At 41.7% G+C, this 17,014-nt stretch overlaps 1 pseudogene; it reads left to right on the plus strand.

The window, feature by feature from the left end:
* The first annotated feature begins 6,656 nt into the window (after window positions 1–6,656).
* The window catches only part of LOC137562128 (zinc finger protein 585A-like), a 92,036-nt pseudogene continuing 81,678 nt past the window's right edge, over window positions 6,657–17,014 (plus strand).

Raw genomic sequence — 17,014 nt, forward strand, 5'->3', positions numbered from 1 at the left:
GGGACTTATCCCTTTAAAAACAAAAATAAAACACATAGCAGGGGAAACGGGCTAGCTGTCACAGCAAAGAATGACACATACAATAGTCTCGGAAGACGCCAGACGCATTTTTCATGAATTGAAGGATGCACATATCTCTTACATTAAGACCTGGTGGAATGTCAAGTCACTGAAGGGTTATGACACTGAGGGTATCTACTAGTGTTGGGCGAACATCTAGATGTTCGGGTTCGGGCCGAACAGGCCGAACATGGCCGCGATGTTCGGGTGTTCGACCCGAACTCCGAACATAATGGAAGTCAATGGGGACCCGAACTTTTGTGCTTTGTAAAGCCTCCTTACATGCTACATACCCCAAATTTACAGGGTATGTGCACCTTGGGAGTGGGTACAAGAGGAAAAAAAAATTTAGCAAAAAGAGCTTATAGTTTTTGAGAAAATCGATTTTAAAGTTTCAAAGGGAAAACTGTCTTTTAAATGCGGGAAATGTCTGTTTTCTTTGCACAGGTAACATGCTTTTTGTCGGCATGCAGTCATAAATGTAATACATATAAGAGGTTCCAGGAAAAGGGACCGGTACCGCTAACCCAGCAGCAGCACACGTGATGGAACAAGAGGAGGGTGGCGCAGGAGGAGAAGGCCACGCTTTGAGACACAACAACCCAGGCCTTGCATGAGGACAAGAAGCGTGCGGATAGCAATTTGCATTTTGTTGCCATGCAGTCATAAATGTAATACAGATGAGAGGTTCAATAAACAGGGACCGGAAACGCTAACCCATCACAGATGTTCATTGGTCATGCTACTTGGTTGGGGTCCGGGAGTGTTGCGTAGTCGTTTCCAATCCAGGATTGATTCATTTTAATTTGAGTCAGACGGTCTGCATTTTCTGTGGAGAGGCGGATACGCCGCCGATCTGTGACGATGCCTCCGGCAGCACTGAAACAGCGTTCCGACATAACGCTGGCTGCCGGGCAAGCCAGCACCTCTATTGCGTACATTGGCAGTTTGTGCCAGGTGTCTAGCTTCGATACCCAATAGTTGAAGGGTGCAGATGGATTGTTCAACACAGCTACGCCATCTGACATGTAGTCCTTGACCATCTTCTCCAGGCGATCGGTGTTGGAGGTGGATCTGCACGCTTGCTGTTCTGTGTGCTGCTGCATGGGTGTCAGAAAATTTTCCCACTCCAAGGACACTGCCGATACCATTCCCTTTTGGGCACTAGCTGTGGCTTGTGTTGTTTGCTGCCCTCCTGGTCGTCCTGGGTTTGCGGAAGTCAGTCTGTCGGCGTACAACTGGCTAGAGGAGGGGGAGGATGTCAATCTCCTCTCTAAAGTCTCCACAAGGGCCTGCTGGTATTCTTCCATTTTGACCTGTCTGGCTCTTTCTTCAAGCAGTTTTGGAACATTGTGTTTGTACCGTGGATCCAGAAGGGTATAAACCCAGTAATTGGTGTTGTCCAGAATGCGCACAATGCGTGGGTCGCGTTCAATGCAGTCCTAGGCCGAAGAGGTCATAGCCTAGGGTCACAAAACCTGTTTATTGGGCAATTTCAATGGTGGCGAGTCTGACGTACATAAATCGCAGCAATGGCCGTTAGCAACGTCTGAATCTCACGAAATGTCTCATGCAGGTAGAAGACATATTGTTAGACTTGGGCTCCAAAGATGGGTTCCCTACATCTCTGCAAACCAGAGTTACAGGGCTCCAAATTTGGTAAAATCCCCCATAGGCTTTCATTGGGCCTCCTATTTACAGTTCCAAAATCTCACATCTTTTCAAAGGGCAATTACTCAGCAGTGGCAAATTTTCTAGCATTGTAGGGACCCTTAGGGGGAACATGACTGGTGAGTTTCGGGCCCCTAGGCCGAAGAGGTCATAGCCTAGGGTCACAAAAACCTGTTTATTGGGGCTATTTCAATGGTAGTGATGGTGACGTACATAAATCGCAGCAATGGCTGTTAGCAAAGTCTGAATCTCACGAAATGTCTCATGCAGGTAGAAGACATATTGTTAGACTTGGATTCCAAAGATGGGGTCCCTACATCTCTGCAAACCAGAGTTACAGGGGTCCAAAATTGGTAAAATCCCCCATAGGATTTCATTGGCTCCCTATTTCACTTTCCAAAATCTCACATCTTTTCAAAGGGCAATGGTTCAGCAGTGGCAAATGTTCTAGCATTGTAGGGACCCTTAGGGGGAACATGACTGGTGAGTTTCGGGCCCCTAGGCCGAAGAGGTCATAGCCTAGGGTCACAAAAACCTGTTTATTGGGGCTATTTCAATGGTAGTGATGGTGACGTACATAAATCGCAGCAATGGCCGTTAGCAAAGTCTGAATCTCACGAAATGTCTCATGCAGGTAGAAGACATATTGTTAGACTTGGATTCCAAAGATGGGGTCCCTACATCTCTGCAAACCAGAGTTACAGGGGTCCAAAATTGGTAAAATCCCCCATAGGATTTCATTGGCTCCCTATTTCACTTTCCAAAATCTCACATCTTTTCAAAGGGCAATGGCTCAGCAGTACCAAATTTTCTAGCATTGTAGGGACCCTTAGGGGGAACATGACTGGTGAGTTTCGGGCCCCTAGGCCGAAGAGGTCATAGCCTAGGGTCACAAAAACCTGTTTATTGGGGCTATTTCAATGGTAGTGATGGTGACGTACATAAATCGCAGCAATGGCCGTTAGCAAAGTCTGAATCTCACGAAATGTCTCATGCAGGTAGAAGACATATTGTTAGACTTGGATTCCAAAGATGGGGTCCCTACATCTCTGCAAACCAGAGTTACAGGGGTCCAAAATTGGTAAAATCCCCCATAGGATTTCATTGGCTCCCTATTTCACTTTCCAAAATCTCACATCTTTTCAAAGGGCAATGGCTCAGCAGTACCAAATTTTCTAGCATTGTAGGGACCCTTAGGGGGAACATGACTGGTGAGTTTCGGGCCCCTAGGCCGAAGAGGTCATAGCCTAGGGTCACAAAAACCTGTTTATTGGGGCTATTTCAATGGTAGTGATGGTGACGTACATAAATCGCAGCAATGGCCGTTAGCAAAGTCTGAATCTCACGAAATGTCTCATGCAGGTAGAAGACATATTGTTAGACTTGGATTCCAAAGATGGGGTCCCTACATCTCTGCAAACCAGAGTTACAGGGGTCCAAAATTGGTAAAATCCCCCATAGGATTTCATTGGCTCCCTATTTCACTTTCCAAAATCTCACATCTTTTCAAAGGGCAATGGCTCAGCAGTACCAAATTTTCTAGCATTGTAGGGACCCTTAGGGGGAACATGACTGGTGAGTTTCGGGCCCCTAGGCCGAAGAGGTCATAGCCTAGGGTCACAAAAACCTGTTTATTTGGGCTATTTCAATGGTAGTGATGGTGGCGTACATAAATCTCAGCCATGGCCGTTAGCAACGTCTGAATCTCACGAAATGTCTCATGCAGGTAGAAGACATATTGTTAGACTTAGATTCCAAAGATGGGGTCCCTACATCTCTGCAAACCAGAGTTACAGGGGTCCAAAATTGGTAAAATCCCCCATAGGCTTTCATTGGGCCTCCTATTTACCGTTCCAAAATCTCACACCATTTCAAAGGGCAATGGCTCAGCAGTGGCAAAACTCACTAGTCATGTTCCCCCTAAGGGTCCCTACAATGCTAGAAAATTTGGTACTGCTGAGCCATTGCCCTTTGAAAAGATGTGAGATTTTGGAAAGTGAAATAGGGAGCCAATGAAATCCTATGGGGGATTTTACCAATTTTGGACCCCTGTAACTCTGGTTTGCAGAGATGTAGGGACCCCATCTTTGGAATCCAAGTCTAACAATATGTCTTCTACCTGCATGAGACATTTCGTGAGATTCAGACTTTGCTAACGGCCATTGCTGCGATTTATGTACGTCACCATCACTACCATTGAAATAGCCCCAATAAACAGGTTTTTGTGACCCTAGGCTATGACCTCTTCGGCCTAGGGGCCCGAAACTCACCAGTCATGTTCCCCCTAAGGGTCCCTACAATGCTAGAAAATTTGGTACTGCTGAGCCATTGCCCTTTGAAAAGATGTGAGATTTTGGAAAGTGAAATAGGGAGCCAATGAAATCCTATGGGGGATTTTACCAATTTTGGACCCCTGTAACTCTGGTTTGCAGAGATGTAGGGACCCCATCTTTGGAATCCAAGTCTAACAATATGTCTTCTACCTGCATGAGACATTTCGTGAGATTCAGACTTTGCTAACGGCCATTGCTGTGATTTATGTACGTCACCATCACTACCATTGAAATAGCCCCAATAAACAGGTTTTTGTGACCCTAGGCTATGACCTCTTCGGCCTAGGGGCCCGAAACTCACCAGTCATGTTCCCCCTAAGGGTCCCTACAATGCTAGAAAATTTGGTACTGCTGAGCCATTGCCCTTTGAAAAGATGTGAGATTTTGGAAAGTGAAATAGGGAGCCAATGAAATCCTATGGGGGATTTTACCAATTTTGGACCCCTGTAACTCTGGTTTGCAGAGATGTAGGGACCCCATCTTTGGAATCCAAGTCTAACAATATGTCTTCTACCTGCATGAGACATTTCGTGAGATTCAGACTTTGCTAACGGCCATTGCTGCGATTTATGTACGTCACCATCACTACCATTGAAATAGCCCCAATAAACAGGTTTTTGTGACCCTAGGCTATGACCTCTTCGGCCTAGGGGCCCGAAACTCACCAGTCATGTTCCCCCTAAGGGTCCCTACAATGCTAGAAAATTTGCCACTGCTGAGTAATTGCCCTTTGAAAAGATGTGAGATTTTGGAACTGTAAATAGGAGGCCCAATGAAAGCCTATGGGGGATTTTACCAAATTTGGAGCCCTGTAACTCTGGTTTGCAGAGATGTAGGGAACCCATCTTTGGAGCCCAAGTCTAACAATATGTCTTCTACCTGCATGAGACATTTCGTGAGATTCAGACGTTGCTAACGGCCATTGCTGCGATTTATGTACGTCAGACTCGCCACCATTGAAATTGCCCAATAAACAGGTTTTGTGACCCTAGGCTATGACCTCTTCGGCCTAGGACTGCATTGAACGCGACCCACGCATTGTGCGCATTCTGGACAACACCAATTACTGGGTTTATACCCTTCTGGATCCACGGTACAAACACAATGTTCCAAAACTGCTTGAAGAAAGAGCCAGACAGGTCAAAATGGAAGAATACCAGCAGGCCCTTGTGGAGACTTTAGAGAGGAGATTGACATCCTCCCCCTCCTCTAGCCAGTTGTACGCCGACAGACTGACTTCCGCAAACCCAGGACGACCAGGAGGGCAGCAAACAACACAAGCCGCAGCTAGTGCCCAAAAGGGAATGGTATCGGCAGTGTCCTTGGAGTGGGAAAATTTTCTGACACCCATGCAGCAGCACACAGAACAGCAAGCGTGCAGATCCACCTCCAACACCGATCGCCTGGAGAAGATGGTCAAGGACTACATGTCAGATGGCGGAGCTGTGTTGAACAATCCATCTGCACCCTTCAACTATTGGGTATCGAAGCTAGACACCTGGCACAAACTGGCAATGTACGCAATAGAGGTGCTGGCTTGCCCGGCAGCCAGCGTTATGTCGGAACGCTGTTTCAGTGCTGCCGGAGGCATCGTCACAGATCGGCGGCGTATCCGCCTCTCCACAGAAAATGCAGACCGTCTGACTCAAATTAAAATGAATCAATCCTGGATTGAAAACGACTACGCAACACACCCGGACCCCAACCAAGTAACATGAACAATGAACATCTGTGATGGGTTAGCGTTTCCGGTCCCTGTTTATTGAACCTCTCATCTGTATTACATTTATGACTGCATGGCGACAAAATGCAAATTGCTATCCGCACGCTTCTTGTCCTCATGCAAGGCCTGGGTTGTTGTGTCTCAAAGCGTGGCCTTCTCCTCCTGCGCCACCCTCCTCTTGTTCCATCACGTGTGCTGCTGCTGGGTTAGCGTTACCGGTCCCTTTTCCTGGAACCTCTTATATGTATTACATTTATGACTGCATGCCGACAAAAAGCATGTTACCTGTGCAAAGAAAACAGACATTTCCCGCATTTAAAAGACAGTTTTCCCTTTGAAACTTTAAAATCGATTTTCTCAAAAACTATAAGCTCTTTTTGCAAAAAAAATTTTTCCTTTTGTACCCACTCCCAAGGTGCACATACCCTGTAAATTTGGGGTATGTAGCATGTAAGGAGGCTTTACAAAGCACGAAAGTTCGGGTCCCCATTGACTTCCATTATGTTCGGAGTTCGGCCATGTTCGGCCCGAACCCGAACATCTAGATGTTCGCCCAACACTACACGTGACCCGTTCGGCCAATCACAGCGCTAGCCGAACGTTCGGGTAACGTTCGGCCATGCGCTCTTAGTTCGGCCATATGGCCGAACAGTTTGGCCGAACACCATCAGGTGTTCGGCCGAACCCGAACATCACCCGAACAGGGTGATGTTCTGCAGAACCCGAACAGTGGCGAACACTGTTCGCCCAACACTAGTATCTACCCACGTGGGCTACGAGTGCAAATATTTCCATCTTGGCAACTTAACCCAGAAAAGAAAAAAATCTGGGAAGGTGGGTTAGCCAAATGCTCGCACATTATTGTTGAAATGCTTCTTGACTATGATAGAGAACTATTAGAACAACTAAAGACTAAAATTGCAGACCTAAAAAAACAGGTGATCCAGGCGGGTCCAAAAGATAGGATTGAAGTCTTTATGATTGATCTCAAAAAGGAACTCAGTAAAATTGAACAAGATATTATTAACACCAAGAGGAAGAAATTAGATAGGGATAGGATGGACTATAGCTTGAAAAAAGCATTTCTATGGAGACATTCTGGAAACCCAAAGGGTGGGGGGCTCTGGAAAAGAAAGAAGAGGATACCCAAAAAAGGTCAAAATCCTATAGATGACCCACCCAACAAAGTACCCCCTAGACCACATGGTGCGAGCCTGAACTCATATGTTTCTGACTCAAGTGAAATAACTGAGTCCGATACTGAAGGGACACAGGATGGGAGACAGGGGGCCTCCTGTTCATACACCTCGGGGAGTCGAGGAGATCCAAAGATCAAGAAACGCAAGATTGGACAACAACGACCTGAAGATGAGGTACTAAAGGTGGTAAATTTGTCACCACAACCACTCTCACCCTATGAGATTAAAGTTTTGTCTAGGGGTTTGTCTTTTGCCCCTAATAATCAGATGGATCAATTTGAAGTTCTAAAAGATGTTTTCTTATTTTGCAGACGGTTAACTCTTAAAAAAATATATGCTACTAAACCTTTACAAGACCAAGAGCTGATTGATCTTGGATTTGATACACATGACCAACAAGCATTGGAAGATCTGTTGGACCTCTTACAAGAAAATGAAGATCGTCAGGTGAGTGATCATGGCCTAAAACCACCATCTAAATTTATACCTTCTTTTACACCGGAAATCAGGATATTCTTTGATCTAGTGTGTAAAGATCTACAAAATATGAATATTCATCAAAGAACATTGAGCAATTTAGAACCTTTGGAACAAAAGGCCCTCCAATCTCTCCGCAAGAGAACAGATATACTTATAAAAGAGGCGGATAAGGGGGGCAACGTAGTGATCTGGCCAACTGAGATGTATTTGCGAGAGGCAAAACGACAACTTCATGACGTGAGATATTATCGGTTGTTGCCCTGTAATCCTCTCGAACGCTATCAATTAGATTTTAAATCCCTCCTAGATACAGCTTTAATGGAGGGCCTAATCTCAGAGAAAGAACAGAAATTTTTATTGATACAGAAACCCACTATCGCAACATTTTACATGCTCCCCAAAATTCATAAAAACGCATCATATCCCCCAGGTAGACCAATTATTTTGGGGATAGGAAATATGACTGAAAAAGCCAGTCAATTTATTGACTCTTTTTTACAACCAATGGTGACATCATTAGAGTCATACATAAGGGATACGGGTGATCTTTTGAACCATCTCGATGGCCTAGAATTGTCTGACGACACCATATTAATTACATGTGATGTTGAGTCACTATATTCAAACGTGGGACATCCAGAAAGTATCAGATCCATCAGATATTTCCTTGATATGGGCAATTTTACTGTACAGAAAAAAGAGTTTCTTTTGGAACTGATTGCATTTGTTTTAACGCACAACTTCTTTGTTTTTGATTGAATCCCATGAGTGGGGTGTGCACTTTTTTGCAGGTAAGCACTCATCTGTTTTTAAGTAGCGCTGTTCATTTCTTTGCTGTGTTTGATTTAATTCTGGTCAGCTGCTCCCACTTGTTAGTGTTTCTTTGGTGTATATGCAGAGCCTCTGTTTGGTTCAAGGTGCGTTCGTAGTTCCTGGGGGGGCTCAGCGCATCTCTGAGCTGAGGCCATTCAGGGGCGGCCTGGTGATGCGCTGATCCCACTTTTTCTGCGCAATTCTTGATTTTACTGGTAGCGCGCCCAGGCTATGCATATGCACAGGTAGGTTTAGTTAGTGTTAGGTCCCCTCCCATGGAGGAAAGACTTCTGCGACAGTGGGAGGGACAAGTACCTAACAATTGCAAATTGTTAGTGAAACTAACATCCTCCAAGTGGTAGACAGGTCATGTGTGTGCTCATTGTGTATTTGAATCCCATGAGTGGGGTGTGCACTTTTTTGCAGGTAAGCACTCATCTGTTTTTAAGTAGCGCTGTTCATTTCTTTGCTGTGTTTGATTTAATTCTGGTCAGCTGCTCCCACTTGTTAGTGTTTCTTTGGTGTATATGCAGAGCCTCTGTTTGGTTCAAGGTGCGTTCGTAGTTCCTGGGGGGGCTCAGCGCATCTCTGAGCTGAGGCCATTCAGGGGCGGCCTGGTGATGCGCTGATCCCACTTTTTCTGCGCAATTCTTGATTTTACTGGTAGCGCGCCCAGGCTATGCATATGCACAGGTAGGTTTAGTTAGTGTTAGGTCCCCTCCCATGGAGGAAAGACTTCTGCGACAGTGGGAGGGACAAGTACCTAACAATTGCAAATTGTTAGTGAAACTAACATCCTCCAAGTGGTAGACAGGTCATGTGTGTGCTCATTGTGTATTTGAATCCCATGAGTGGGGTGTGCACTTTTTTGCAGGTAAGCACTCATCTGTTTTTAAGTAGCGCTGTTCATTTCTTTGCTGTATATATAGAAAACCAACAGCCGTTAACAGTTTATTGCAGTTTAGTTCACATCATACTAATAAATTAAAAAAGAGTATACCTATAGGTCAATTCATAAGAGTCAAGCGTAATTGCTCAGGAGAGAGAGAATTTGAACATGAAGCAGAGGTACTTAAGAGACGGTTCCAGGCGAGAGGTTACCCCAGGAGATGTTTGGAGACAGCACTAAGGAGAGCCAGAGCTACTCCTAGATCTGATTTATTACAGCCCAAACGAAAAATATATGGGGCAATAAACAGAGTGGGAAGGTGAGAATAACCACTCCCTTCAATTGCCAGTGGAATGAACTATATAAAACAATCTCTAGACACTGGAATGTCTTACTGAATGATAAGGAATTAAAACCTTTCCTAACTGAGCGACTGAACATCACAGCTAAAAGAGCACCCACCTTGAGAAACATACTATGTAATAGCCACTTTCAGAGACCTTCACGTATTGGGGGAATAAAAGGCAGTTATGCATGTGGTAATTGTTCAATCTGTCCTAACATGAGAGCCACAAAATATGTGATCAGCAAAGCTAATGGGAAAAAATTCTTTATAAATGACTACATTAATTGCAAAACCGCTGCTGTGATTTACTTATTACAATGCCCTTGCGGTTGGCAATATGTTGGCCAGACCAAGAACATACTCAAGCTAAGGCTACAGAAACATGTTTCAGTAGCAAAACTAGCCGGCCGAGATAAAATGAATGGAAAAACGCTGACCACTTTGGCAACACATGCATTAAACAGTCATGGCGGGTCCCTGAGAGGATGGCTATTTACTGGGTTACAGCACATTAAGACCAATATCCGAGAAGGAGATGTAGTTAACAGGCTCCTCCGTGCTGAGCTGAGATGGATTTATAAATTGCAAACTCGTAGCCCTGCAGGACTGAATGATGACTTCAGTTTTGCATGTTATCTTCCTCAGTGATTGCTTCCATATAGTGGCTTGTATTTTATCATGTCTTGATGTTGAGTATATTTATAATTTGATTTTAACACTTGGATGCGTTTATATCTTAGTTCTTTAGGTTTGTGAAGATATGCCTCAATGAGAATCTTATAGGTGAGTAACAATCATGTTTGATTTTCAGTTGTCCCTCACCTGCACTTTATTGCACAGTTCACTTTGAGGTGCATTAGCACCTTGATATGCACGTAGCACTTTGTATCATATTATATGAGCACATATAATTACCTAACATATCACCTTACACTTTACACTTATTGCATAATGCTGGAAGTGAGTAAACAGCATATTGCAATTATTAATTTATTTGTATCACTTGAATTATAATTATATTGCATATGCTGTAAGTGAGTATACAGCAGGATGTAATCATTGTTTCACTATCACTATGCATAAGTCACTTTTTACATATTTTCTCATCTGTCTGGACTGGAGGTGAGTAGCAGTCCAGATACGGTTATAGATAGATCACAGAGAGTATGTATGGCGTCATGCAGGTCACGGTTCAAATTTGCTACAAATAAAATCTAGGTGACTGTGATTGGAGTTATTAAATTTTTTATTGTTCACAGATGGACTAAAATCAAGATGATTTAACACAATGGACGTCAACGTATTTGCACCAAGCACTTTTTTGATATTTATATTTTTTATGTCACAGATTCGTTTAAATTAAGAGTTATTTGTTTATATATTTTTGCACTATATATATGTTTAGAGTTGTCATGTTTTTAATGTCACGAGTATACACCTTTTTACCCATCTTGGCATAAGAATCAATTTGTATATTGAGATAGAACTTTTTAATTAGTTAAAAGATCTCCAGGTGGCGCTATCCGACTTGCATTTCTCTTTTCTTGCTCACAAATTATACTCTCCAAATATATACATTAATATTTCATCTTGTTTGAATCTTAATTATCATACTACATTATTAATCAATCGTATTTATTTATTATATCACTAGCCCGATATATGGGCAAAAATACTCCGTTCTGAATTTGACTGTTTAATATTAGTGCGTCATTTGAAACGCACAAAAGCCTTATGGTTACTCATGGCATGGCGCCGGTGCATCATCTGGAACGCACGGCGCGGTGACATCATGGGGCGTGGCCACGCCCATCAGGAAGCAACCAGAACGGATGCCGCGCTAATACGCGCTGCGTAGGAACTTTATAAGGGGGCTTTCCAGCCCTAATTCTTTTATCTCCGAGGAAGCAGAGGGGTCTGCGGAACATGTGAGATCTAGCAGGGGTGCTGGCCAGGCTGTCGATACAGGGACCTTTGGTGGTAAGCTTCCTCCTTTCTTTTATCCACCCTTCACTTACTCTGGTGGTTTTTCTCTCCATATAGCCGGCAGAACAGTTTACTGGAGAAACATTGATAGGAGGATTGCTTGTACTCTCATATATATGCATGTATTCACTTTAAGATTGGTCTCTGTTACATTGTACAATATTATACTTTATTTTGTGGCTGATGACCATTATTGTATGTGTCATTCTTTGCTGTGACAGCTAGCCCGTTTCCCCTGCTATGTGTTTTATTTTTGTTTTTAAAGGGATAAGTCCCTAATAAACTTGTTCATATTTGCTGGTACCTAGTGTATTACAATTTATTATTATTATTACTTGCTATATGGATGGCTTTCTTTTTTGGTTTGGATTGGTTGACAAGTCTAAAACCTAAAGGTTGTTTTAAATGTGGGAATTGCAATCACTGTCTCAAATTTGTACCAGGGAAACACATTATACTGGGTGGTGAAACAATCCGGATTAAAGATTTCTTACACTGTCGTTCAACACATGTGGTATATGCAATACTCTGCCCCTGCGATCGCTTTTATATTGGAATGACCACTAGGCAACTTTGTACAAGGTTTCAGGAACACGTTAATTCGCTTAAAACTAAGAAAGGAGCAGGACGTATGATTAAACATGTTCTAGAGGCCCATGAAAATGTGAATTCCCCTTTAAGGTTTACTTGTATAAAGGCGGTGGACCAACCGAGGAGAGGGGGGGACTGGGAAAAACTTCTTAGACAGGAAGAAGCTAAGTGGATATCTAGAACAAAGGCCTGTGGACGTCTGGGCCTTAACGAAAGGAATGAGCTTTACTGTTTTCTTGAAAAATATTGAGCATTTTTTCGTGTCTCTGATGCTACTGTATGGGATGTTTATCCCAACTTTTTTCCTAAACGAAAGTGTCTTGCCAAAATCCTTTTAGGAATGCCTCACTGTAATGTTTTTAATTTACCTTGATTGTTTGTAATTTTCATATTTATAATAATTATTTATTGTTGTGTTTTTTGTCCCTGTCTTTAGGGTACCAGAAGGCTCCCCTGTAATTGGGCATGAAGATATCTGAATGGACTCTGGTCGGTAAGCTGACCTACCAGCATCAATTCCATGCCTTGCTCTGAGAACTGTAGTTTGCTGAGTTTGAGATTAAGCGAAAGCTTATGGACATAACCTGTTCTTTATGGGATAATGGGACATACCGGACTGGGTGTTCCTGATAGGTCCTGATACATGTAAAATCATGTGCTATTCTTGCAAATTATAGAACTCATGGTAACTGTGGTGTAATAAAACAGAGGAAATGTTTTTTCATTTAAATAACTGTGCTTTTCCATATTGGTGTAGTCGGAGGAATGATCTGACACCACGCTGTTTGGAAATGCGCCCAGCGTGGTCATCACTATGGTTACAACAGCTTTTTGTCCTCTGTAGCTTGCCGTCCCCCGCTGTGCGTCTATTGGCCGGCTGATACCGGCCTTTGTGTAGCGCTGATTGGTGAGGAAACCGCCGCCTAATAGGCTGTATGACATCAGAGGGGCGTTCCCGGGAGGGACGGACCCGAACGGCCGCGGCAGGCGTCTCCCACTAGCGCTATGGAATCAGAAAGGGAGGTAGGTTTATAGTACACTATGTATATATATGGGGGAGCCTTTTTACGTGCCCTATCTATGTGCCTCTGAAGAAGCAGGGAGACCTGCGAAACGGCTGTTAGGCCGACCCTTTCACTACCTGTCTGTATGCTGTACCCACTGGATTAAAGGAAATTGGTTAACTGCAGCCGGTGCCAGATCTGCCTTAATTCTCCTTCTTAAGAAACTTAAGTTATCTATGCAAAAGAGCTTCTTTGAGCTCTGTGACTTTATAAAGTCATGGACAGCACTGTCTTTTGAAGCTCTTATCTCAACTGGCTCTCTTTGTTTCCTCTTTGTTTATGGTTTTTCTGCAGAGAAAAGTTCAATGAGTCACTAGCCTGCTCTGTGAAATCATTTAAAATGCTGAGTGTATTGTGGAAACTGCAATTATTACAGATTGATGCAATGTTATAAAAAAAACTATATACCTGAAAATAAATATATGACACTATGTTCTTTGCTACCAATGTTCTAGTAATTATCCATATTACACCCAATTCATTATATCATGAGTTTTTTTTTTTTTTTTTTTTTTTTTGCTTCAGTGTCACTTTAAGGAACTGTTATTATTTAACCCTTCAGAAAATCTTTCTACATGAGCAATTAGCTGCACATGGGAAGAGTGTTTCTTGCATACTTTCAATATCTGGAATAATTCATTGTCTGGTGTCAAACTTTCATACTCCTACCTGCCAGTTTCTGTTAGATCCATTTGAGTGTCGCTTGTTTTATCAATACACAGAAACAAAGCAATTAAAGGGCAACTGAAGTGTGAAGAATATGGAGGCTGTCATATGTATTTCCATTTAAACAATACCAGTTGCCTGGTAGCACTGCTGTTCCATTTGGCAGCAGTAGTGTTTAAATCACACCAGAAACAAGCATGCAACTAATCTTTTCAGACAAGTATGTCAGAAGCACCTGTTCTGCATATGCCTATTCAGTGTCTAGGGCTTAAAGAAACACTGTAGGGGGGTCAGGGGAAAATGAGTTGAAGTTACCCAGTGGTCCCCCGCAGACATGCTGTACCCACGCAGCCACTCCTCAATGCTCCGGCCCCGCCTCTGGTTCACTTCTGGAATTTCAGTATTTAAAGTCTGAAAACCACTGCGCCTGTGTTGCCGGGTCCTCACTCCCACTGCTCCTGGTGACATCAGGGGAAGCGAGGAAATGGCAAACCAGGAGCAATGGTTTTCAGACTTTAAAGTCTGAAATTCCAAAAGTGAACCGAAGGCGGGGCTGGAGCATCAGTGAGTGGCTGCGCGGGTACAGCATGTCTGCGGGGGACCATTAGAAGCCCCGGGTAACTTCAACTCATTTTCCCCCAAACCCCCTACAGTATCCCTTTAAAGTATTATGCTGAGAATATACAGTTAGATTCTGAGCCATTTAGATGGCTCGACTGATAATTTCTAACACCTCTGATCTCCCGCCTGATCGTTTTCGCATAGAGGACAATGAAAAAAGATAAGAAAAATGAGTGGAAGATAAGAGAATTGCCCGCGGAAATAATGCGGCGAAACAATTGAGTGGGAGAATTGAGCGGAAAATTGAGCCGTGTATTCCCAGCATTAGAGGCAGAGGATCAGAAGTATAACCTGGAACTATTTGAGTATTGTTTGTGTTATCAACACACAGAAGCAAAGCAATTAAGTTGAAACAATAGTTGGCCTCAAAATATGAAGCCAACCTGTAAATACTGAGTTTTACTGCAATGAATTTCCATTTAAGTAACAGTAGCAAAAAAGTTTCTGTACCGTGTTAGCCAAACAAATTATATCGGTAGAAAAAAACAATGTTTTGTAAAAAATAATACCTTTTAATGGCTAACTAATATAGTTAAATGATGCAAGCTTTACTTCAGTATTACTGAGGTTACTTCAGCTAACATCTGGAAATATGCCTGAAGAAAGGGACTAGATCCCAGAAAGCTTGCATCATTTACCTCTATTAGTTAGCCATTAAAAGGTATTATTTTTTACAAAACGTTGTTTTTTTCTACCTATACATTTAAGTAACAAAGACAATACTTTTCAGCTTGAAGAGCAGGCCACAATTCTTCTATGAAAACCATAATAACCATAATTCAAGAGGACCTGTCTGTGATTTCGCAATCTTTAGCACTATGAACATCATTTTAAGGCAGTATTATCTTTTATAAAACAGAGGTGAGCATAAATAAACCATAAACAAGCACAGATTACATTTTTATAGTCTATCTTTTTAAGCATACTAAGACAGACTTTTTACAATTTTTTTTCCCAATAAAGAATATTGTACTATTATATTGCCGGTATATTATATTATTTAGTACAGTTATGATAAAAATATTGTACTAAATTATCCTGCAAAAAAAGGTTACAGTTAATCATATTTTAGAATTTTAAATACATTTTAAATAAATGCAATTTCTTGATTTATTTTAAAGTAAGCTGACCAGTAGCCTTTATAATAATATGTTTTTTCTCAAACTTGTATAGAATAAAAAAGACTCAAATGCAAGAATAACATCAACCTAGAGGATTGCCTGCATGGATTATCCAGGCAATACAAATAGCATTTTATTATCACTAATACATGTAGCTGCTTCCAAGTCAGTCTGGTTAGAGTGATTCATTGTGACATCAGCAGACATGCTCTCTAAAATTAAGTTGAATAGAATGAGTGAAGAGTATGTTTTTTTATTTTCAAATTTGTTTTAAATAAATAAAAAAAAAGTCTAGCTAAATAGAAAAGTATGAAATAAACCTAATGAGAGGAGGTCACTGGATAGCAGGGCTAACATGTTTGCAGTAGGAATAATAATTTCGTGCTGTGGTATACAAATATTGAATGTATTCAGCTATTAAATGCTGTATATTTTAGTGTCAGAGCAAAAAAAATAATAGAAAAAATAAATGAATAAATGTCGGGGAGAGTGTTTTCCAAATTTGTGAATTAGGTACTGAATATATTATTGTGTATGCATAGAACTCTGAAACTGTCTATCATCTACTGACCTCTGTGTTGTAAGGTTAATGCAGTTTTGATCAGCACCTTTAACTGTCCTTTGTTCGTTTGGTGGAATGTTAATGAAGTTATCACCTGGCTGGATGGGGGTGAGTTTAAATAAAGAGGTCTTAAAACTGTTCTTTAATCCTACTGTAAACACACCTTTTGTTGTTAACAATAAACCCTTTTCAACCAATGGTAAACCACCTCATGCTAGTGAATAGAGGCGAAGCGAATATAAGATGGTTTAGGCTTAAGTCAGGTAGCAGAATACCAGAGACTTCCCAGGAATAAGAAGCCCCAATACTACATCCTACCAGGTAACTATGATCATTCTGATTTACTCAGCTGCAATATTAGTCTAAATACATTGCAGTTAGAATTGGATTGTGTTATTTTGTTTTCTTTAGTTTGTATTTTTAAGATAAAGTATGTTAATAAGTTTGGCATTACAGAAACCAGTTATTTGTAAGTATGACTCTTATGACTGGGTAGCACATATGCCCCACTGTGTGAATGTTATACAATAGAAAAGTGTAGCTGTTAGAGGGAGAACATTAAGGCTAACTATCAATTTTTAAGATGAATTATGTTAGTAAGTTTGATATTACATAAAAGAACAGTAAGTGTAACTCTCATAACTGGGTGACACGTGTGAGCTTTATACTGTATAAAAGTGCACCTGTTATAAGGAGAGCGTTAAAACAAGAGTTAGGCCTGGGATACACTTTTTTGTAGGTGCTTAAAAGATTTAACTTCTTGACAACAGTTGTTCTTTACTTCAACTTTGTTATTTGCTTTAAAAAAAAAGTGTAAACAGTATCATTGTACATAAAGAGTCTGAATAAATCCCACATGCAAAATAGAATTTGATAAATAAATTATAAT

Source organism: Hyperolius riggenbachi, chromosome 3, assembly GCF_040937935.1.
Source record: "Hyperolius riggenbachi isolate aHypRig1 chromosome 3, aHypRig1.pri, whole genome shotgun sequence".
NCBI lineage: Eukaryota > Metazoa > Chordata > Amphibia > Anura > Hyperoliidae > Hyperolius > Hyperolius riggenbachi.